This window comes from Scyliorhinus torazame, chromosome 8, assembly GCF_047496885.1.
Source record: "Scyliorhinus torazame isolate Kashiwa2021f chromosome 8, sScyTor2.1, whole genome shotgun sequence".
In the NCBI taxonomy this organism is placed as follows: Eukaryota; Metazoa; Chordata; class Chondrichthyes; order Carcharhiniformes; family Scyliorhinidae; genus Scyliorhinus; species Scyliorhinus torazame.
Window position 1 is genome coordinate 202,993,812 of NC_092714.1, and position 25,990 is coordinate 203,019,801.

The window sequence follows — 25,990 nt, forward strand, 5'->3', positions numbered from 1 at the left end:
CAAAAATGAACAAGCTCCGCTTTGCGATACAAATTATTCCTGCTACTGAAAGCAACTTCCAAACCTTATGAAGAATGCTTGCATCCATAATGACTTCAGTGCTACCAATTAGTTCTCAATAAGTCGTGTGCTTCCTAATTCAAATAAATTTGAGTGCTTCTTATTCAAATTTTGCCCTTGCTGCCACTGAGAAAAGAAAGTAAGAATTAAGTTTATGTAATGCTTTTCAAAACCTCAAGATGTCCCAAAATGCTTTAGAGCTTTTGAAATACTTTCAAAGTGTAATCACTGTCACCCTCCACCCGTGAGAAAAACGGCACAGGTTCACAATTTGAAGAGAATCGAAAAACACGATTCTCTCTGGTGTGTTTGAGTTATGGAATTTTCACCCCCCTCTCTGGTGGAGAAATGTGAATCATGCAGCAGGATCACGGAAACCTCATTTTAATACATTATTGTGTGATTAGCAAGCACTCTCTCCAGACATTCCCCAAAATGGAATATTCACCAGGGGTCGGCATGACGTCACGCCAGTGTCATTTACAATAGATCTACAAAAGCATGAACCTGACGGCCTCACCTCCGTGGAGGATATTGGTTCTTCAGGCTCTTCACTGCTCAGGGTGCACCGGAGAGGATATGGGGGACATAGATACGTTCAACTCGAGGCCAGGGCTGGAGTTCAGTCACTCATTCTCATTCAGGCCTTACCTTCCATTCACTTTGTGGCACCACTTACTTCAAGGGGGCCTGGAGGCTGGCATTCAGGCATCGCTAGCTGTGTCATCCTTGCTGGGCTTGGGCTCAACCCGCTGCTGAGAGAGTGTCTGTCCTTAATAGGAACTGGAAAGTGGATGGGAGGAGGTGAATACTGAGGGTCAGCACTGGGGGCGACTGTGAGGTTACTGGGTGGGGTCCCATGAGAGGCCAGACTGCAAGGGCAGAGATGGGTTCTCAGGAACGGGTTGCATCCCTGCCTAATGAGGAATTAAGACCCTCTCACTTGGGGAAGCACAACTGAACTGAGTAGAACCCCACACTCAGGCAGAACTCTGAGGACCAAGAGGTTAAGACACGAGGTTGTCTCTCAGAAATAAGTGTGTAGGACTGTGAAATGGGAAAATGATGGCGTCTTGTAAATGTCTCTTTGTCATTGCAGGCTTCACTCTAATCAGCTGTGCTTCATCTGTCACAAGGCATTCAATTTCTTGATATGCAATTTCACCCTTCAGGGACAAGTCAATTGTGCCAATGAAATATAGAGCAAAAGTTCACTGCCACTGGTCAGAGTCGCAAGCATGTGTCATTCTTCTGTAGGGTAGTGGTTATCCTATTTGCTTCATACACAAAAGGCCCTGGGTTCGAAACTGGGCGTGAACATTGTCAAAACCCATTTGATTAATTGTGAGGAAAAGTTACGTAATTTATATTTTCATTAGTACCTGGTGCACAGAGGAGCAGGAAGGGAGGAGGATGTCCTCTTAAACATGCTCCTGGGCCTGGCCAAACTTGCTATAATCAGGTGCAGGCAGTGGGCGGCTGAGGGGTTCAGCCAGCCAAACTGTCTGCCACTCTACTGCAGCTACATTCGCGGCCAGGTATCCCTGGAGAGGGAGCATGCGGTGTCCATGGGCATCATCACGGCCTTCCCTGCCCGGTGGGCTCGGCAGGGTCTGAGGTGCTTTATCAACCATTTTAGTTTGATGTTTTAAGTTTCATGGTTACAGACATCCGGTGATGAGAGGGGTGGGGAAGGAGAAGAATCTCCGCATGAACCTGCTCCTGTGTCTGGCCAAACTCGCCATAAATATATCCAGGCAGCAGGTGGCCGAGAGGGTCATCCAATCCGACTGTCTGCCCCTCTACCATGGCTACATTCGTGACTGGGTGTCCCTGGAGAAGGAACATGTGGTGTCCATGTCCACCATCGAGGCCTTCCACGCCTGGTGGACCCCATAATGTCTGGGGTGCTTTATTGACCCTTTTAATCACATTTTGGTTTGATGCTTTAAGTTTCACTTGCTCTTTGACTTTGTTCAAGGCAGTATCATGTTAAGGAGCTGCCTCTTTTAATTTGTCCCTCAGTTTATTTCATTTAGTTTCATTGTTTTATGCAAAATAGTTGGAGTCCCAACCATGTGTCTTTCTTCTGTAGTGTAGTGGTTATCCTATGTGCTTCACACACAAAAGGTCCTGGGTTCGAAACTGGGCAGGAATATTGTCAATTTGTTTAATTGTGAGAAAATGTTACATAATTGACATTTTCTTTAGTATCCTGTGCGGAGAGGGGCAGGGAGGGAGGAGGACCTCCTCATGAACCTGCTCCTGGGTCTGGCCAAACTCGCTATAAACAGGGCCAAGCAGAGGGCGACCGAGGGGTCATCCGACCTAATTGTATGCCCCTCTACCACGGCTATATTCGTGACTGAATGTCCCTGGAGAGGGAGCATGTGGTGTCCATGGGCACAATCGTGGCCTTCCCTGTCCGGTGGGCCCCACTAGGACTGGCAGCACGGTAGCATTGTGGATAGCACAAATGCTTCACAGCTCCAGGGTCCCAGGTTCGATTCCGGCTTGGGTCACTGTCTGTGCGGAGTCTGCACATCCTCCCCGTGTGTGCGTGGGTTTCCTCCGGGTGCTCCGGTTTCCTTCCACAGTCCAAAGACGTGCGGGTTAGGTGGATTGGTAATGCTAAATTGCCCATAGTGTCCAAAATTGCCCTTAGTGTAGGGTGGGGTTACTGGGTTATGGGGATAGGGTGGAGGTGTGGACCTTGGGTAGGGTGCTCTTTCCAAGAGCCGGTGCAGACTCGATGGGCCGAATGGCCTCCTTCTGCACTGTAAATTCTATGATATGATGACTGGGATGAATTTTTGACCCATTTAATCAGAAGAAATGTTTTAAGTTTTCATATTCCATTTGTTTTAGTTCAAGACAGCATTCCTATAAAGGGTTGCTCCTCTTAATTTGTCCCTTAGTTTGTTTAATTTAGTTTATTTGGTTTAATCAAAATAGTTAAATCACAATGCTCATACAAGAGTTTACAACACACTGGTGTGAACCAAAAAGCAAGGCTTCATGGTGAAGTCTATCATCACTCACCCCATTACAGGTCAGGACGGGAGGACATCTTTGAGGTCCCCCATGAGGATCCATATGCAAGTCCCTTGCATCCACTCAATAGCCCTGTCACCGGACGCAAGGTGTGGTGGGGTGGGTGGGGGGGGGTGGGTTGGCAAATTGCCGGGGGAAATGTGCCAGTGAGACTCGAGTATCCAGGCACACAATCTTGGTGGAGTTGAGAGGGACAGGTGTGGGGATATGGCAGTGTGAGAGGGGAGGGTGTAATGCTTCATGGAGTGGCACTCACTAAGAGGGAAGCCATGGGTGGAGATCCCAGAGGAGTAGAGGACTGAAGGACAGGCCATTCTCAGGAATCCTCATTGTTCACTTTGGTTTTCTTGTCTTTGCAGTGCATGATTCTGGAGAATCATGGAGCCTGTCAAGTTGGCATTTCTGCTATTTGTGATAGAGTATCTGCAAAAAGAGAGATGCGTCGCTGCATGTGGCCAAGATCAATGCCAAGCTGAGGAGATAGAGCCTGGGCCCATAGCTGTACATGGAGCAGCAGCACAGAGGGAGAAGTCCCAGTTGAGACTGTGCCAGCAAAGGGTCTTCCGGTGTCAGACTTATCTACAGATGCCTGAGAAGACTGTGCCTGACGCGAGGGACAGTGGTTCACCTTTTCCATGTCCTGCAAGAGCTGGCACCACATGGAATGGGAAGACACCTACTGCCGATGACCCTTAAAGTGACCGCCTCTCTGACCTTCTATGTGAGAACTTGTTGCCACTTTCAGCGACCTGTGGACCTGTACACCCAAATCCCTCTTATCCCTCTTATCGCATGTCCTTTGTTTTTCATGTATGGAGCGATCTGCCTGGACTCCAAGCAGGACAATACTTTTCACTGTACCTCGGTACACGTGTCATTAAATCTAAATCTAAAATCTAAGATGGGCTGTACACCCTGGGGCCCCTGGGTGGAGGGCACCGGGCTATGCTCCATCGGGTGCCCGGGGGCCCCTGTGTGCTTCCATGGAATAGAGGGGCAGCTGGAGTGAGATCCAGAAACCTCGCTGTCCTCTGGTGCTAACACCCATGGATTCCCATCAGTGCCAGCACCATGCAGTTGAAGCTCTATACCAAGGAGCTCACGCCCTCAGCCATGGAGGTAATGAGCTGAGCCATGGAGCCGCCATCCTCTGCCATAGAGTGCACATCCTATACTGGGATGCCACCCTCTTAATGTTGTCCGAGTGGTATTGCATTGGCGGCACCATCTCCTCAGTCAGAAGGCAATTGGATTCCTCCAGTTGGCCTTACAGTCTGAGGATGGATGCTGACATCCCTTCCTGATGCTCGCGACGCTACCTTTACTCTTCCAGCACCTCTGGGATGGCTGTACCCCAGGAACATCATCGTCCAGGGGCTCAGCAGAGTCCTTCCTGGCCTCCGGCATTCCTCCGCATGCCAGAACCCTGGATTATCCCTGCCTCCACCTGCTGTGGATCATCAGCTGTGAGGTTTTCACTAGTGAGTGACGCAGAAGCCGGCGTCCCATTTAATCCCATCAATGCGTGAGTATCTGTGCAGGTGACAGATGTGACACCCCTTCGACGTTAATATCTGTGAATTCCCCCTCTGAGCTTCTCGGCACTGTGGTTTCCAGGGGTGTGAGGATGATCCGGACTTCTCATCTGGTTGCCCTGCAAGAGAAGGGAGATGGCATTAGTACATGACTGGGGATTAATAATACGAGATGTTTATTTACGTGAGGTTTCAGGAATGATTGTTTGTCCTTAGGATTCTCACTTTTACTCGCTGGCCCCCCCTTCTTCATCAGCACAGGCACAGTCCTGCTCCTCCCTAGCCAGATCAAGGACTGTCTCCTCATAGGGGGTGAGGGTGCATTGCCCTCGCATGGCTCCAGGTAGCTGAGCTCTCTCATATCTGTTGTGCTCGATTTTGTCCTGCAAAGGCACAAATAAGGGGAGTGTAAACGGGAGTCCTGTCAGTTCAGATGGTTGAGGAGTGGCATGCATGGGACTGGAATGTGAACAGTGGTATGGGGAGCAGAGTTGAGACTGAGGGGCACCAAGAGGGTGGGGGAGAGGGTCCCGTGTGACGATTGGAGGATTTTAGAAAAATGGGCTTTGAAACATTGGGACAAGTTCAGAGTTAAAAGCCTGGGGTTATAGTGTGTTTGGTTGCAATGGTCATGTTTAAAAAAAGATTTTGTTTTGCTTCCAGTAAATAGCAGGTGAAATTGACCAGAAGAATACCGATTGACTGGGGAGGTCCCTGGGGAGTTAATGTACTTTTTGCATTCTGCAGAGAAAGTGGGGTTGATTCTCTGTTAGCCGGCGCCAGTATCGGGATCCACGATCTGGCGGAGAATCTCGGAATCAGGATTGTCGCCAATCCGAATGCGAAGCTCTGACCCTCCCCACTGGTTCCGGAACCGATGTCCACGCCACCGCCAGTGGAAGCATGTTAATGAATGTAAATGGGTCTTAATTTCCAGGGCCGGGAATCATGTGGGCGTGGATCACAGATGCTCTCAGCTTTCGTGAGCCTGTCGTGGTGGACATCGCAGTGGGCCAAGGAGACAATTCCAAAAGGGAGTTGCCCCAAAGTCCAACCAATGGCCACCCTCCCCACCCACAGTGCACTACCTGCCCACCCCTCATCGACCAAGGCCCATCCACAACCTCCCCTCCCTGGGACTCCTTTAATATGGAGACACTGGGCAGCACGGTGGCACAGTGGGTTAGCCCTGCTGCCTCACGGCGCCAAGGTCCCAGGTTCGATCCTGGCTCTGGGTCACTGTCCGTGTGGAGTTTGCACATTCTCCCTGTGTTTGTGTGGGTTTCGCCCCCACAACCCAAACATGTGCAGGCTAGGTACATTGGACACACTAAATTGTCCCTTAAATGGAAAATATTAATTGGGTACTCTAAATTTATATAAATAAAATAATATGGAGACCCTCCCAAGGATCCCATTAATAGGGGGACCCCCCCAGTGACCCCATGAATATGGAAACCCCCCCTCAGAACCTCATGAATAGGGAGACCCTCCTGGACCACCTAACTTTACCATCGTAAAATGTCCGAAGGCATTTTGTGCAGTCCATCACCTAAGTACCACGTCAGGGCGGCACAGTGGTTAGCACTGTTGTTTCACAGCACCAGGTACGCGGGTTCGATTCCCAGCATGGGCCACTGTCTGTGCGGAGTCTCCACGTTCTCCCCGTGTCTGTGTGAATTTCCTCCAGGTGCTCCGGTTTCCTCCCACAAGACCCGAAAGACATGCTGTTAGGTGAATTGGACATGCTGAATTCTCCCTCAGTGTACCCACCGGAGTGTGGCGACTACTGGATCTTCACAGTAACTTCACTGCAGTGTTAATCTAAGCCTACTTGTGACACTAATAAATTTGCTGGAATGCAAGGTAGCTGATTGCTTGTTTGCAGTGGAGCTTCCTAAATACTGTTTCACGTCTTCTTCGGAATTACTCAACGTGTCTGTGCCACCTGCATACCACAGTACCCACCATCACCACCCACTACCCATTCCCTGCCCCACCTGTCCTCTCCACCAAGACAAACAAATTATAAAATACATTAATAGTGCCAGGTGACATAAGTTTTATTGAATGTATTGCTGGCCCCCAATGAAAGCTGAGAGCATCTGTGATCCACGCGCACATGATTCCCGGCCCTGGAAATTAAGACCCATTTACATTCATTAACATGCTTCCACTGGCGGTGGCGTGGACCTCAGTTCCGGATTATTGAATATATTTGGATGGTCCAAGGTAAGGAAACACTGGTGGGCAGAAGTACAGTTCTCATGTGGTTTCAGTTATAAACCAATGAAGGACCATAGTCCCAGCGTTTGGAAATTATGGGGCTGGATTCTCCATTATTGGGACTCTGTCCCCACGCCGGTGTCAAAACGGGAGAGTTTTACGCCAGAAAAACTGGCATCAAAGGGACACAAATTCCGGGCACTGCAGAGGGCTAGCAGGGACCCGGAATAGATCTCGCAGCTTTTGTTGCAGATACGGGCCCCCGCACTTCCGGGTCTGTTGTACCCTCAATAACGACGCTTAGAGAGTAAAACGGTAAAGAAGTCTTTAATAAGCTAAGAACTAGCCTGGTGCCGAGACGGGTGCTAAATGGGTGCCGCCCACAAGGCGGCCCCTTATATATGGCTCCCAGGTGGGCGGAGCCGGAGGCGGAGTCCCCCAGGGTTCCAAGCCCGGTCTTAAAGGGGATATCACCTTACATGATGATAAGGATACAGTAGTACAGTAACCGTTCATCACAGGGTCAGAGGCCGCGCATGCACACGGTGGTGACCTCCAGCGGCCCGCGTAGCTGGACCCAAGAAAGAGACTCCCCAATCGGCCCCGCGCCCGACCATCAACCCATGCACGAATATTCCCCGGCCGCCTCTCAGGCCTCCCCGGCCTCCGATCGGCCCGCCCTCGACCAGGGCGGCCACAGACTGAGTCCGCTGCCGCCACGCAAGTATCCCGACCGACTGGAGCACATTAGTTCCACGCCGTCGGGACTTTTGCAGGTCTGGGCGGAGAATGGCTGAGCGGGCCTCTGGTAATGGCCTCAGGTAGGTCCCAGGTGGCGCGGCGCTTTTCGGGGCCCCCAGAATCGGGGAACCGCCGCCGGTCCCAATTTCTTGCGGCAACATGGATTCTCTGTCCCCTCCCCGGCCGCGATTTCGGCGTGAGGGTGCAGAGGATCCAGCCAATGATATTTAAAATAACTTAGAAATTCTGCTGTCTGATATTTCTGTACAAAACCTGAATGCATTGTCTGAAATTCACCTGCTCCATCTTAACGGGTATGGTAGCCCATCTATTTTAAGCAGGCCAGAGTTCGTCATAGTGGAAACTGGAAAATTCAGAAAACTACATTTTCGAGGTGTCACCCATATGTGTTAGGTGGGAACGTGCCAAGTGGAACAATCCACCCCAAAATAGGGGAAGGAAGAAAAGATAAAATTGTGCTGTCAGTTTTTTGGTATGTGGAGGTTTCAGTGGTGGATATTCTAATCTCATCAGCTGCTCCCAGATCGCCTGAAAAGAGGGATTCTGGAAGAAAAATCCAATTTGCTGTTTGCTAATATAAAATTGTCCCAGTGCACAGCCAAAATGCTCAATAGATAGACTGAAAAGCAACCAGGCTGGCCCTAAATTTGCAGCATTTAAAGCTGCAGTTATGCTACACTCTTTAATCAATGTAAAATGATTCAACATGCTTTGAATGTAGCACTGTAAGTCAACCTGAAATCCTAGAACACTAAAGGTTGAGATATCTTCCAAGAAGCTGTTTCATATTGTTAGACTTTGCACAGGGTCAAGAACAACTCCTGTCCAATGGGAATCTGGGTTAACAAAGGTCTCAGGTAATCTGTTGGAGCTTTTTGGAGAGATTGTATGTCAGCTTGGTTCAATGGTTGTGGGTCCAGTACTCGTTTCTAACACTTTTCTTTAAAAATAAATTTAGAGTACCCAATTAATTTTTTATAATTAAGGGACAATTTAGCATGGTCAATCCACTTACCCTGCACACCTTTAGAGTTGTGGGAGCGAAACCCACGCAGATGCGGGAAGAATGTGCAAACTCCACACGGACAGTGACCCAGGGCCGGGATTGAGCCTGGAACCTCGGCGCCATGAGGCAGCAGTGCTATCCACTGCGCCACCTTGCTGCCCTAACTAGTTCCTAACACTTAAGCATATAATTCATGTCAAACACCAGTGCGATCCCAGGTTCTGCTACATTACTGAAGTGCCACTATTCAGACAAGAGGGCCGGGAGTCTCCAAAAATGGGGCTATTTCCGACACCCGTCGGAAAACGGGCGCGAATCACTCTAGATTTTTTCAAAAAGCCTTGAGTGATTCTTCGACTTCAAGAGGGATAGCAGGGCCCCAGCATGCGCCGCGCAGCTCCTGCTGCCGATAATGGGGCCCTGCACTTTGGACGCGGGTCCGCGCATGCGCACAGCAGCAGTTTTCGCACCGGCCCCTGCGCAACATGGCTGCCCCACATAGCGGGCCGGCGCAGAAGAAGATAGGCCCCCCCCGGATCGCATGCACCCGCTGATTGGTAGGCCCCGATTGCGGGCCTGGCTGTCGTGGAGGCCTCCACCGGAGTCTGATCCACCCCACCCCCACCAGGACGGCCACCATGGTCGCGAGTCCGAACCCCCGCCGGGGGAAACCATACGGGAACCATGCCAGCGGAACTCGGTCGGTCGACCGCGGAGAATCACCGTGGGGCCTCTTTCAACAGCCCCCGACCGGCGCCGCGTCGACTGCGCACGCGCGACTGGCGCCGATTCTCCAGCCGCCGGAGAATCGCGTCCCGGCGTCGAAGCCGATCGCGGGTCTGAGACCCCATTCTCCGCCCCTGCGGCGAGCGCGATTTCGGCACAGAGGCTTGGAGAATCCCGGCCGAGGTCTCTATCTGCCTCGTGAGAGGGAAATATTCCTATCACATTATTCGAAGAAAAGCAGGGGTGTTCTCTCAATGCCCTGGCCAAAAATTACCCCTCAAACATCAAAATCATATTAAATGGCCATTTGTCTCAATGCTATTCATGGGATCCTGCTGGACACACAAAGATCATCATGGTAACTTGTGGCTCAAGACACACACTGGAGCCTTCCAGTAGTTAACAAAAGGGGTTTATTGATGAAAGGCAAAGGCAGTCAGGTAACAGAACACCATTCTGCCGGTCTGAACACTTCAGCTCCCTGATCCACACTGCCCCAAGTCCTACTCCCAGGACCCTGCGCAAACTCCTTATTGGCTGGAGTTCAAGTGCTCCTGCGTGATTTACCCCGATCCGGTCAGCTGGTCCATGGAGCCCGTCCCCTTGAAGGGGTTGCGCTACCACATCCCTTCCCCCTAAAGTCCCTTATTACAACTGCCACAAAAACTATATGCAGAATTTACAAACGTTAACAAAGAAACAGAGAAAACAGAGTCCATCAAAAAGTCAATTGTCCCTCTGCTTCAACAGCTAACTCTTCTGGGAGGCCTGGCGTGTGTCCGCCCTCCCCACCAAATTTAGGGACACAAGATCCGGGTTTTCAGCCGATGGCCGATGAGCAACTCAGCTGGTGTGGCCCCCATGGTGGAGTGGGGCGTTGAGTTGTACAACAACAAAAAACTAGACACCAGCTGGCAAAATGGTTTCACAAATTACTTTTTCATGGCGTTCTTGAAAGCTTGAAAGGTCCACTCAGCCAAACCGTTTGATGCTAGGTTGCACGGGGCTGTCCTCATGTGGCATATGGGGCGTCATTCTCCGCCGGCGGGAGTCTCTGTTTTGCCGGCGCCCGGGGGTTTCCCGACGGCGTGGGGCTGCCCCACAATGGGAAACCCCATTGACCGGCCGGTGTTACGGAGACTCCCGCCTGCCGGTCGGGGCAGAAATGTGACGGGGCGGGTAGGAGAATTTCGCCCATGATATTTGCTCGCACAAAAACCTGGAAACCATCGCCGTTGAAGGTGGTGCCATTTTTCAAAAGAAGTGACTCGGGAAGTCCACAAATGGCAAAAACTCACGCAAGGAATCTACCTTGGCAGCCGAAGTAGTGTTCCACATCTCTTACATCTATAGCCACTTAGAGTGGACATTCACCAGCAACAAAAACATCTTGCTCATAAATGGGCCCACAAAGTCAATGTGGACCCTGGTCGATGGGTGACCTGACCATTCCCAAGGGTGAAGGTCCCGTGCTGTTAGGTGAATTGGACATTCTGAATTCTCCCTCTGTGTATCCGAACAGGCGCCGGAATGTGGCGACTAGGGGCTTTTCACCGTAACTTCATTGCAGTGTTAATGTAAGCCTACTTGTGACAAGAAAGATTATTATTATTAAAAAGTTCTTTAACCAGTTTTACTATCTGGTCAAAGGTCTTCGGGTCGGGTGCCTCCAGGAACATGATGTTCCTAATAAAATTATAGTTTTGGGGCCTGCAAACTGTCAGGAGTATCACCTCTGCTTGTCCTCTCTGTGATCTCATTCACGGTCAAAAAAAATGAAGTTGTTCAATGTACTGACTCCAATCCTCAATCCTTGATCAAATGGGTCCAGTTTACCAATTCACTCATGATTTAAATGATTCCGACTCTTGCTGGAGCTTCTCTACTTTCTCAACTGTTCCTTCCTTTCCCCCTCAATTCATGAGGATGACCAACTGCGTTCTAAAGCTTTTACCTCATCACCAATATGGTCACTCGAGACATACAGTGCAGGCTTCCAGCAGTTAACAAAAGGGGCTCATTGATGAAAGGCAAAGGCAGTTAAATAACAGAACGCAATACAACAGGTCTTAACACATTGACTCCCTGGTCCACACTGATTGGGGTCCTGCTCCTGAGGCCCCGGCAAGCTTCCAATTTGCTGGGTTTCGTGCGCCACCATGCGGTTGGCCCCGAGCCGGTCACATGGTCGATGGAGCCTGCCACCTTAAAGAGATTGCATTACCACAAAACAACTGTAATTCGTGAAGCTCTTTGGTGTGTTCTAAGGAAGTTAAAAATTGTTGCATTCTGCAAATTAGTTTTAAGATCATATATAGACAAATGCCGCAATGTACACTCCCTAACATTAAAAAATAAACCACCAGGGTAACATTGGTAATATGTCAATGAGAGGTCATTTGTTGATCAACATTTCCTGGATGAAGTTAATGAAAAAACTGCAATACTTTCACCTTTTTATGTGACATATATAAACTACCAGATGGATGTACTGGGGTTACCATACAGTTCAAAGAAGGCACTTCAGTGTCTGAGGTGCAAATGGCAATAGCTTTACTTGACATGCAGTGACTTTACTATAAAGACCGAACTGAAAATCTGTTTTGGTTTTGTTTTAGCGTGTCCAGTAACCACCAAGCCAGGCAACAACCTCCACAGTGGCTAAATGGAGCACTCTAAGCCCTCTGCTGAATTTTGTCAGAGGTAGTTTTAAACAATGTGAGCCATTGTTTGGGGTGCACCACAGCTGCAGCCCTCGTTCCCTGCAAAGCCCCACTTGTGCCAATTTGCCGCACAAAGGCCTTGGTCAATGCGGAAATGGTTGAGGATGTCCAGTGTTGGTGTGGCAGGTTGAAGTTGGGTGGCCAGGCTGTGGGATCTGTGAGGAGAAAGTGATTTTTAATGGTGACATGTTGGTTCCATTCCTGGTGCCATAGAGCCTCTGCTGTTATTCCTCTCTACTAGAGGCCATGTATTTAATCGTGCATATATTTTTCTGCTATTTTCCAGAATGAATACTGTGAAGGATTAGATTGTTTTTCAACTTGTTACTGTAAAGATGCTGTCAGGAATTAGGAAGAGTAGTGGCACAGTAGTTAGCGGCGCTGAGGACCCGGGTTTGAATCCTGGCCCTGGGCCACTGTCCGTGTGGAATTTGCACATTCCCCCCATGTCTGCGTGAGTTCCACCCTCACAACCCAACGATGTGCAGGTTAGGCGGATTGGCCACGCTAAACTTCCCATTAATTGGAAAAAAAATAATTGGCACTCTAAATTTGAAAAAAAAAGGAATTAGGAAGAGTGCAGTATCTACCATTGCAGAGAATATAGTCAAGAAAAGAAGGAAATGAACACGAAAGAGAAGTGAGGAATTGGGAATTGCCAGGAAAGAATGGGGCGGTATGTAATATCAATAATAAAACTGGAAAAAGCTGGAAACCTGAAATGAAATGAGAAAATGCCTGATGCACACAAAGTCAGTCAGATTCTGAAAGAAAAATAAATTCATGCTTCTACTCAAATCCTTCAGCAGAACTGGTCAAGAAAGGATCTCAAATCTTAACATATCTATCCATCTCAAAAACTGAATGAACTGTGTGGCATTTTCAGCACTTTTTCCATTTTTATTCTGGAAAATGAAGTACTTTGCTACGCAAAAACAAAATTTGGGAAGAAAAATATAGATGGACAGAATGGAAGAAGGTCAGATGAATTATTGGGAGTAAAAGGGAGATTGTGGGGAAATGTAAGAAAGAGGAACAACTAGCAACCAAAGTGAAGAAGCTGATATAACAGCCAGGATCATTGGTTTGCTTCTCAATTCTCTCTGATAAAAGCTTACTATCTTCACATTGACAAGTATTTGTCTTCATTACCTTAAGCCCTTTCATTTCAAGTGTCTATTGTGTTTATTTTTAACAAAGCCTTCAATTGACTGCTTCTGTCGATAATTATTAATTAAATGCAAGAATAATAATTACTACCACATGTTCCAATATGTGTATTTTGAAGAACTGTGCATTTTAATTGTCTGGATAATATTCAAGTAGTTAAAGATTTATAAACATGCAAAAATATCTCTTCACCCTCCACACCCCTCGCAAAAAAGGCAACGCCTACACTGAAATCAATGGTGTAGAAATTGGGATTCATTTTTCCCATTTCTCAGAGCTAAAAAGGAGGCCATGAAGTGATGGTGTGTGGACAACAGCATATTGATTCAGGGACAAATGCAGTCTTCATTAAAATGTGTTAGTAAAAGTCCTGCACCTCAATCAGGATTCTTTTGAAACTTTGCCACCTGGTAATACCTGAGCCATCTCTTTCTTAACCCATCCAAAGTACCAAGCCTTAAAATGGTGTCCTGTGCCTCCATTAAATATGCCTCAGGATATTTTCTAGGTACTTTTGGACCAATTGTTCAGCAGTTTGGGCTACTGTTTGGCTGTGAAATATTTTTGAAGAGTGTGTTTTTGGAAGTTGTGAACTATTTTGTAGCATTTGATTCTTCTGCTTTAGTTAACATCGTTATGTTGCTGCATTTAGCCTTGAGACTGTGAAATTGGGAGGTAAAGCAGGAAAAATTGCATAGGCTACAGGAAGAGGGATGAAGAGGGAAGGGCACAGGAGGCCGTAACAGCATCGAGGTTGTCAGAAATAGAAGATCATACCTGAACCTCACATCATCGTGGGTAAGGAACTGCCCTTCAGTATTACAACAGTGATTACATTTCAGAAGTACTTCATCGGCTGCAAAATTCTTTTGGGCAACTGAAGTTGTGAAAGGCATTATACAAATGCAAATATTTATTTCTTTCAGCAGAAAGCCAATCTTTTACCTTTTCACTTGTTGGACCGAGATTTGGAATCCAAACCAGGGCATTGCACTACACTAGTTGTAACAGTGAAGGCCACTGTGGCTCTAAGCTGTTATGCCTCTGACTCCTTCCAAAATGCTTCTGGTGACATTAGTAACATCAATCAGTTTGATGTGAATACAGCTATCAGGCATGTGATGGATGCGCTGTTTGCAAGGCACCAACAATTCATTAGCTTCCCTGTGGAAGAGATAGCACTGGTATGTGCTCACATTGCTGGATTCCTGCAGGACATCATAGATTGCTTGCACGTAACTCTGCTTTCTACCCATTGTGATTCAGCTTTTCTTCAAGAAGGGCATCCATTCACTCCATGTTCAACTTTTCATGATGACAGGCGGTGTGTGATAAGCTCTCTGCGTAATTTCCTGGTAATAGTTATGTGTTTTCATACTGTGCCAATTCTCAAAATATACTCTATTCCTCCCAGACCATGGCGTAGCAGGCTGGTTGCTGGGGTCAAGGGCTGTCCTTTCATCAAATGACTCATCATTCCTGTCAGGAACCCAGGCCATAAGTACACACACTCATACAGTCAAAGCCACTGCAGCAACCGAGGTCCTTTTGAGCAAACAATTTTTAATAAAAGGCTCCCTTCTCTAGACAGCTTGGGTAGAATCCAACAGCAGAGACTAGCACAAGTATCCAGATTGTCTTTTGCTGCACACTTTTCCCCCCCAATTTCATTGATATTGATCAGGATAACAATTTGGGTGTTAGTTGTGTCGAGGTGACTGGGTGTCACACCTGTTCCGTGCCTAAAACAAGCTTAATTTCTACAGCTACAATTCTTACATCTCGTTCTTTGAGTCAATCTCAGAGCTAATAAAATTTGGATGCAAGTTTTGTTTTAATACTTTATACAGAGCAAAGTAGGTGAAATCTAACTCCAAGCTGGAACTGGGGCCTCGGTCTGTTTTCACATCCTGCCACCCAGCTGCCTGCATGAAATAGATCTCCAGGCACGTGCCTGGGTTTGAGACTCTGCGTTTCAGGCAGCACAGAAGCCACCAGGCCGGCAGTCAAGTGAGTCGTGCGATGGGAGGGGGGGGCGGGGAGCAGAGTTGATGTCAGTTTGGAATGTTTTCACAGCTGTGTGCTGAGGGAGTCCAGAGGACTAGCAGTCCAACTTCCTTTGCAGAGTCCACAGGAACACTGCCAGTCACCTGAGATTTATCAAGATACTTTGCACACAGGTGTTGCCAGAAGACCGCTGGGTGTTTCTGAAATTTTTTGTTTTTATTTCAGATTTCCAGCATCTGCAAGGTTTTACTTTTGTCTCACAGGGTCAGTGATAAGATCCCAATTTGCATACATACTAAGGGGGCAGATCTGAAAGGGTGGGGAGGGGAAAGATCAGGGTAGCTGGTCAAAATGGCACCTTGATTTGCTAGGAATCTGCAAAATCTCCCCGAGACCAAAAATATGGGAAAGTGCAGTTCAATAGCGGGATGTTTCTCGGCGCTGCAGAGACTGAGAAACACCCCACTAAACCTGCCATTCAGTGGACTTTAACTCAAGTCTACTGAATCACGCCCAAAATTTATTTAAAAAAATCACTTGCTTCTCTTCATGTTTCTTCCTTCACACCTCATGCAGAATTTCTACTGACCTGACTCAATGGGGAACAGATCAGTCAGAAAGTTGCAGGCTGGTGGTGGCGAGGATGGAAGTAAAGGGTAGGAGGTGGAGGGGGATTGGTATCAGTGCTCAGTGGAGGTGGCGGGTGGTCAAAGGCTCTGTATGGTAGGAAGTTGTGGGGTGCCCAATCACAGAGGCTCCTCACAGGCCCTTGGACTCAGGATGTAGGCGCGACGGAACTTATCGCCTGAATCCACTAAGTCATAACCTAAAAGGAGTTACCGATTTCCCTGCAGCTCAGAAAATCTGACCAGCATTTATTACATTTTAAAAGTCGAATGACAATGAGATTTGCTGAACCATGACCATATTTTAAAAAGCTGTAAATTGCCTTCTTGGACTGGGTTGGTTATCACCCTCCTTCCAGTTTCGCTTAAAGATAAAATGAGCATGTTGGAGGTGGGTTTAGGTTAGGAAACAGATTTTGGATACTTTAAATCCTCACAACTGATCCAAGCCTGCCTGTTTTGGCAGTTAAAATTCAGCTCCATATCTCGAATCTACTGGTTGTATTCTACACTGCCTGTCTTTTTTAGTCACATAACAATCTTCGCAGAAAATAATGATGGTACAGAAAATATTTATTTGCCTGAGGCAATATTCTTGGACTAAATATTCTTCATGGACATTTCAGTCCCTCTTTTCCTCAACTTTGACGGTTTGCTTCCACGAGGACAGGCATGAAAAGATAATGAATATTGGTACAAAACAATTAAAGATCCTTTTTATTAACCGTAAGGAACGTTAAATTGCAGAACATTTTATCTGAAAGCTAATGGAAAAATGCAATTCAGATAGGTTAACAAGCAAGTGAATTTGTCAGAAACAGTTACGATATATGCAATTAAAATAATTATAAGGCACTTCTGTCCAGAATATAGCCACAATCATTTTGAATACATCAAGGGAATATTTTACTTCAACATATTTTCTGCAACATCGTTTCTTTTCTCTACAGTTGGCTTTGATGCGTTTATTAAGATATTCAATGTGATTACCTGAAATTTGACAAAAATAAACAAGTTGCACAACTGTGCCACCACATAACTAGTGACAGGGTTTTGAATAGTATCCTCATATATTCCACCAGAGTAATATAACGCATAGATTTATTTGAAAACTCCTGACTGTTTCAGATGTCAGCTTCCATGTTATATTATGTTGTATGATTTTCAAAGTCGAGGAACTTTGACAACTTTGGATATTAGCTGATTTCACCTGTGAAGGTTCTGAGTATTGACTGAGGCCTCCGAGACACCTTTCATCTGTTTTCAGACATGGAGTGGTCCACCATATAAAAAAAATGACAGACGTGTCTGTCTGATCTCAGCCATGCATGGCTCCCGTCTGCCAATCAATTAAACAACACAGATGATGGAATAAGTACAGGAATGTGCAGTCCACTCACCCGGTCCAGGAACTGGGGAATCCTTTCAGCGTAAGTGAAAATATATGAGCAAGAGAACTAACTACTTACTTTAGAATGTGCACAGAAATCCCACGTTTCTGTGGCTGCCTGGATATAGAGGTCACTACATGTCAAGTTATAAATCATGAATAACAGGAAAGCACAAATGATAAAACATAAAGACAAAAATGACATACCTACATACAGTAACAGATAAAAGCACTTCATTAGCTTGCTTTAACGCAGCACTCAATTACAGTAAAAGACGGCATTATGCTCATTAGCATTATAGAATGGACCAGTTCTCAAGTTGAGTACTAATGATCCTCTGGTCCATTGTTGTATGAGGCTTGATGTCTACAACAATGGAGTGCAAGTTCAGAATAGACAGTTTTCTACTCTGCTAATGATCACACTGCACACATCTTTCACTTTAACATTCTGATCATATACAGAGCTATTCTTAATACCTATGAATAATAGACTTGAATAGTTCACTCTCCATTGCTGTTTCCCTAAAGTTCTATTAAGAAAGCCACGCAGTAAAATAGTTCATTATTTTGATTTCCTTACACTGTATAAAATTGGCTGCTTGAGGCAGTTCACTACCCAGTTGACTAAACTTGGATATACAGCTGTAGATAAATGATAATTTTCCACTCACAGCTGGATAACAAGGCTGTGAGTGGCTTTGTCACATTTACGTCTGAGGCTTGTTACCACATTAACTGGTGACGAACATTCGGACTAACTGTAATTTCACTGGTACACTTCAAGAGAAGTCTTGAACTGGATCAATATTAAACTGAACACTTTGTGCCAGTGACCACTGATGCAAATATGGTTCCATTTTAATATTTGCTGAGCCAAGTTTTTCAACCATTGCCTAAAGGTAACCGTTACATGTGCTGATTCACAAAGATGCGTATTCGAATACATGTAACGTAGGTTTAACTTTGATTTAATTAATGGTTTTTCATTAGTGACTAATAACAACCAGAGCTCTTCACTTGCTAAATATTTATTCTTCAGATATACACAAAACCTAGCTGAATGTAGCCCAGACTGCAATAACATTTCTTTTACTTGTCAGACCGAGGATAGAGAGAAGCATAAATCATGCACTCCTGTACTGATAGATGTCAGCAGAGCTGTATACAAAAAGTGTAAATGTCACTGTACAATCCTGTTTAGGTTTGGTTTTGTACACACAATGAAATTCCACTGGTGTGTGAGCATGTGCTGGTAAAACAGTAACATAATTGTAGGATTGATATTGCATTACTTATGGGAGTGAAACAATGAAATGTTACCAATAATTTATGAACTGTCCATAAATTTGTTTAAGTTGTAGTGATCTCTATATGTACATGTACACAAGGGGTTAATATGTAATCACTAACACCACATGATTACTAGAGGGCCGGACCAACAGGGGTATAAAAGGCAACCTCATTGGGTCTCTGGCTCTCTCGGGGGTGCACTGTAACCAGGGCAATAGCAGAGTAGTTCTGATGGCTAGTGCAGTTACATCTAGTTACTATAGTTAGATCTTGTTAACCTTATCACTAGTATCAAAGTTAAAGTAAAGAACTCATGCAATTATTGTTATAGTTACTCAATAAACCTTTTGTTACGACTGGGTGAGTTTGAGTCTTCTTCATCAAGATTAAGAAGACCTCTTCATTAGCCAAGAAGTGAGTAGCATATGTTACCTACCTCACAGGTAACAAAACATAAGTGTGCCTACTTTTTACATTAAAGAGGTCAAGCATCTTCCAGGCTCTACAGACTAGAATGGCTTCCACATATAGAACAATACACATTGGAGAACAAAAGAAAAAACATGCTTGAACACAGTAATGACACTTCAGTTTTAAACTTTACTCTGAAAACTGAGAAATGTTATAATTAATTGTTTCATTCCAGACTTCCTGTCACTTCTCAGATTGGATATGGATATTTATACTTCTCTTGCTCATAGCAGTTATTACCAGTGATTCTTAACCAAAAAAAAGGATATATGTCAACAGGATGAATCTTAACTTCAAGCATAAGGAACAATCCCCGCCCAGGTCACTGTGATAAAACACCCACCCATATCATTGTGCTAAACAGCCGCTCTCATCACAGTGATAACCCCGTCCACATCACTGTGATAAGCACCCACCCACATTACTGTGATAAACCCCACTTCCACATCACTGTGATAAACCCTCCGTCCACATCACTGTGATAAACCCCCACCCACATCACTGTGAAAAATACCCACCCACATCACTCTGATAAACCCCCAAACCACATCACTGTGATAAACCACTGCTCTCATCATTGTGATAACACCCCCCAAATCAATGCGATAATCACCCACCCACATCACTGTGACAAACCCCCGTCTACATCAATGTGAGAAACCCCACACCCACATCACTGTGATAAACACCCACCAACAACACAGTGATAAACACCCACCCACATCACTGTGAGAAACCCCACACCCACATCACTGAGACAAACACCCACCCACAACACTGTGATAAATCCCCACCCACATCACTGTGATAAATCCCCCGTCCACATCACTGTGATAAACCCCCACCCACATCACTGTGACAAGCCCTCTGTCCATATCACTATGATAATCCCCCACCCACATCACTGTGATAATCCCCCCACCCACAGCACTGTGATAATCACCCACCCACATCTCTGTGATAAAAACCAAGCCACATCACTGTGATAAACCCATGCACACATCAATGTCATAATCCCATACCCACCTCATTGTCATAAACCCATACATACGTCACTGTCATAAACTCCCCACCCACATCACTGTGATGAACCCACTGCCCACATCACTGTGATAAACACCCTACCCAGATCACTGTGTTGAACACCCACCCATAATACTGCGATAAGCCCCGACCCACATCACTGTGATAAACCCCCACCCACATCGCTGTGATGAACCCTGCACCCGCATCACTGTGATAACCCCCACCCACATAACTGTGATAAACACGCACCCGCAACACTGTGACGAGCCACCCCCCTGTAGCGCACAATGACTTACGAGAGACGAGAAGTGATGAAGTCGATCCAGGCTTTATTAAGCGATGCTTGTCCCCAGCAGCTCAGCAACAGAATGAAGCTGCGGGGAGAAGCTCGGGTTCTTATACTCCGCCTTCAGGGCGGAGCCAGGAGTCGGCAGCCAACCAGGACCCGGGATCTGTCAGCCAATAGCATCTCAGCTTCACAGTCCCACATGACCCCTAATACATACCACCACATTTACCCCTTGTTAAAAGGAACCCGGTGGAGTGGTGGTTCGCATGGTGGTAGGGATTTACAAGGCTGGCCCTGGACGGAAAATTTCGGACAGTGTTACTACACTGGGCTATGTACAAGTTTGTGAGAACTATTTACAATATTAGCAAAAACATTTTTTTTTTGTTACAACAACATTCTTGGTGTCACGCGGATTCCACGAGTCGAGCGGGCGGTCTGGTCTTCCTCGTCGATCGCCTCAGCCCTGGTGATGGTGCAGGTGCTTGCTCAGGCGTTGTTGTCTCCGGGAGCGTTTCGGTGTTTGTTCTTGTTTTACTCCTGGGCGGGCACGAGAGGAGGACCGGTCCCCCCGGAAGGGGGCAGTCGCGCGGTGCGCCGGTGGCAGGGAGGGGATGATCGGTGTCGGGGGTGTGTGTGTGTTGCCGGCGGGCGCCAGGTCCCGCAGGGAGACCGTGTCCTGTCGGCCGTCGGGGTACGCCGTACTGCGGGTTCGCGTGGAGAAGGTGAACCCTCTCGACCAACGGGTCCGATTTGTGCGCCCGCACATGTTTCCGGAGCAAGATGGGTCCTGGGGCCGCCAGTCAGGTCGGCAGCGACGTTCCAGAGGAGGACTTCCTGGGGAAGACAAGGAGGCGCTCATGAGGCGTTTGGTTAGTGGTGGTACACAGCAGCGACCAGATGGAGTGGAGATCGTCCGGGAGGACCTCCTGCCACCAGGAAACTGGGAGATCCCTGGACCGTAGGGCCAGTAGGACGGTCTTCCAGACCGTGCCATTCTCCCTCTCTACTTGCCCGTTCCCCCGGGGGTTGTAGCTGGTCGCCCTGCTCGAGGCTATGGCCTTGCTGAGCAGGAACTGGCGCAGCTCGTCACTCATGAAGGAGGACCCCCTGTCGCAATGGATATACGCGGGGCAACCGAACAGTGTGAATATGGTGCCAAGGGCTTTAATGACTGTGGCCGCTGTCATGTCGGGGCAGGGAATGGTGAAGGGGAAACGAGAGTACTCGTCCACCACGTTCAGGAAGTATGCGTTGCGGTCGGTGGAGGGGAGGGGCCCTTTGAAATCCAAACTGAGGCGTTCAAAGGGCCTTGATCAAGTGCGCTCTATCCGGCCTAAAAAATTGCGGTTTGCACTCTGCGCAGATGTGGCAGTTCCTGGTGACTGTATGGACCTCCTCCACAGAGTAGGGGAGGTTGCGGGACTTTACGAAATGGTAGAATCGAGTGACCCCCTGGTGGCAGAGGTCCTAGTGGAGGGCTTGGAGGCGGTCTATTTGTGCGTTGGCACATGTGCCGCGGGATAGGGCATCGGACGGCTCGTTCAGCTTTCCGGGACGATACAAGATCTCATAGTTGAAGGTGGAGAGCTCGATCCTCCACCTTAAGATCTTGTCATTTTTAATTTTGCCCCGCTGTGCATTATCGAACATAAAGGCTACCGACTGTTGGTCAGTGAGGAGAGTGAATCTTCTGCCGGCCAGGTAATGCCTCCAATGTCGCACAGCTTCCACTATGGCTTGGGCTTCCTTTTCCACTGAGGAGTGGCTGATTTCTGAGGCGTTGAGGGTCCGGGAGAAAAAGGCCACGTGTCTGCCCGCTTGGTTAAGGGTGGCCGCCAGAGCTACGTCGGATGCGTCGCTCTCAACCTGGAAGGGGAGGGACTCGTCGATGGCGCGCATCGTGGCCTTTGCGATATCCGCTTTGATGCGGCTGAAGGCCTGGCGAGCCTCTGTCGACAGGGGGAAGGTGGTGGACTGTATTAGCGGGCGGGCCTTGACTGCATACTGGGGGACCCACTGGGCGTAATATGAAAAGGAACCCAGGCAACGTTTCAGGGCTTTGGAGCAGTGGGGGAGGGGGAATTCTATAAGGGGGCGCATGCGTTCGGGGTCGGGGCCTATTATCCCATTGCGCACTACGTATCCCAGGATGGCCAACCGGTTTGTGCTAAAAACGCACTTTTCCTCGTTATATGTGAGGTTCAGGGCGTTAGCGGTCTGGAGGAACTTTTGGAGGTTGGTGGCGTGGTCCTGCCGATCGTGGCCGCAGATGGTTACGTTGTCGAGATACGGGAACGTGGCCTGCAACCCGTGCTGGTCAACCATTCAGTCCATCTCCCATTGGAAGACCCCGTTTGTGACGCCAAATGGGACCCTTAGGAAGTGGTATAGACGCCTGTCTGCCTCGAAGGCGGTGTACTTGCGGTCACCTGGGCGGATGGGGAGCTGGTGGTAGGCGGACTTGAGGTGCACGGTGGAGAAGACCTTATACTGGGCAATCCGATTGACCATGTCGGATATGCGGGGGAGAGGGTACGCATCTAGCTGCGTGTACCCGTTGATGGTCTGACTATAGTCTAGGACCATCCTTTGCTTCTCCCCGGTCTTTACTACTACCACCTGGGCTCTCCGGGGACTATTGCTGGCCTGGATTATGCCTTCCTTCAGCAACCGCTGGACTTCAGCCGAATAAATATCCGGTCCTGGGCGCTGTACCGTCTGCCCCTAATGGCGATGGGTTTGCAATTCGGGGTGAGGTTTGCAAACAAGGATGGCGGTTCAACCTTGAGAGTTGCGAGGCCGCAGATAGTGAGTGGGGGTATTGGGCCGCCGAATTGGAATGTTAGGCTCTGCAGGTTACACTGGAAATCTAATCCCAGTAATGTGGGCGCGCAGAGTTGGGGAAGGACGTAGAGCCTGTAGTTCTTAAACTCACTCCCTTGCACCGTTAGGTTCGCGATGCAGAACCCTTTGATCTCTACGGAGTGGGATCCTGCAGCTAGGGAAATCTCTTGCGTGCTTGGATGGATGGTCAGAAAACAGCGTCTTACCGTGTCTGGGTGAATAAACTTTCAGTGCTCCCGGAGTCGATCAGTCATGTGGCGTCTCGTATCCGTTGACCAGCACCGTTGTTGTCATCGTCTGGAGCATCCGGGGCTGCGATTGATCCAGTGTCACCGAAGCCAGTCGTGGTAGTAGTGTCGCGGCGTCTTCTTCGGACCCCGTGGAGCCGTCGATGCTGGGGTCCTTTGTTGTCAACCAAGATGGTGGCGTCCATGAATCGCACGCGGCCGGGGGTGGACAAAATGGCCGCCCCCATGGATCGCACATGGTCGGGGGTGGACAAAATGGCCGCCCCCATGAATTGCACGTGGCTGGGGGTCACAAGATGGTGGCGCCCATCCTCCCCTCGTGGTGCCCGGGACCCAAAATGGCAGCGCCCGCGGGTCGCACATGGGGCGCTGGGGGGGGGGTTGGGGAGCGTTTGGAATGTGCTGGGCTCGTTCTTCTCCGGGGATTGTGGCAACCCTCCGGGACCGGCTCACTTCTACGTAATGGCCCTTCTTGCCGCAGCTTTTACAAATAGCTGCGCGGGCCGGGCAGCGCTGCCGGGGGTGTTTCGCGTGTCCGCAGAAATAGCAGCGGGCCCCCCCGGGATGGTCTGGCGCATTAACCGCGCAAGCTTGCGAGGGGGGGGGGAGTTTGTCACGACGGGGGTCCACGGAGCCCAAGGGGCTGCCGTGCGGTCGGGGCCGTAGACGCGGGCGTTTTGCGAGGGGAAGCTGCAAGGGCCCGTGCCTCTGAGAGTCCTAGCGATTCTCTTTCTAAAAGTCTTTGGCGGATTTGGGGAGAGTTCATACCTGCCACAAATGCATCGTGAATTAGCAGGTCCGTGTGTTCGATCGCGTTCACCAGCGGGCAGCTGCAGCCCCGTTCCAAAATTAGCAGCGCGGCGTAGAATTCGTCTATTGATTCTCCTGGACTTTGCCGTCTCGTCGCGAGTTGGTGGCGCGCGTAGACCTGGTTAACAGGCCGAACGTAGATGCTCTTCAGCAATGCGAGCGCCGTTGGGAAATCCTCTGCGTCTTCTATGAGAGGGTAAATTTCCGGGCTTACCCTCGAATGCAGGATCTGCATTTTCTGGTCTTCTGTGATCCGGCCGGGGGCTGTTCGGAGGTAGCCTTCAAAGCATGCTTGCCAGTGTTTGAATACTGCTGCCGAGTTCGCTGCGTGGGGGCTGATCCGCAGGCATTCCGGGGCGATCTGGAGCTCCATAGTCTTTTAAGCTCGCTTAATAAATTGTAGCGCACAATGACTTAGGAGAGACGAGAAGTGATGGAGTCGATCCAGGCTTTATAAAGCGATGCTTGTCCCCAGCAGCTCAGCAACAGAATGAAGCTGCGGGGAGAAGCTTGGGTTCTTATACTCCGCCTTGAGGGCGGAGCCAGGAGTCGGCAGCCAACCAGGACCCGGGATCTGTCAGCCAATAGCATCTCGGCTTCACAGTCCCACACGACCCCTAATACATACCACCACACCCCCACATCACTGTGATAAACACCCACCCACATCACTGTGATAAACTCCACACCCACATCACTGTCATAAACTCCCCACCCACATCAATGTGATAAACCCCCCATCGACATCACTGTGATAACCCTCCGTCCACATAACTGTGATAAACACCCACCCATAACACTGTGATAAACCCCCCACCCACATCACTGTGATGAACCCTGCACCCACATCACTGTGATAATCCCAACCCACATCACTGTGATAAACACCCACCCGCAACACTGTGACGGACCACCCCCCCACATCACTGTGAAAAACACCCACCCACATCACTGTGATAAACTCCACACCCACATCACTGTGATAAACCCCCCATCGACATCACTGTGATAAATCCTCCGTCCACATAACTGTGATAAACACCCACCCATAACACTGTGATAAACCCCTGACCACATCACTGTGATAAACCCCACACCCACATCACTGTGATAAACCCCAAACCCACATCACTGTGATAAACCTCCACCCACATCACTGAGAAACCCCACATCACTGTGAAAACACCCAGCCATAACACTGTGATAAACCCTGTACGCACATCACTATGGTAAACCCCCCACCCACATCACTGTGATAAACACCCACCCAAAATACTGTGATAAATGCCAACCCACAACACTGTGATAAACCCCCACCAACATCACTGTGATGAAACCTGCGCCCACATCACTGTGATAAAGACCCACCTACAACATTGTCATAAACTCCCACCCACATCATTGTGATAAACACCCACCCACAAAACTGTCATAAACCCCCTCCCACATTACTGTGAGAAGCCCCCACCCACATCACCCTGATAAACCCTACGCACATCACTGTGATAAACCTTCATCCACATCACTGAAATAACCCCACGTCCACATTACTGTGATAAACTCTCACCCACATCACTCTGATAAACCCCCTCCCACATCACTGGGATAAATCCCCACCGACATTCAATGCGATCAATACCCATCCATAACACTGTTATAACCCCACGTCCACATCACTGTGACAATTCCACACCCAGTTCACTGTGATAAACCTTCACCCA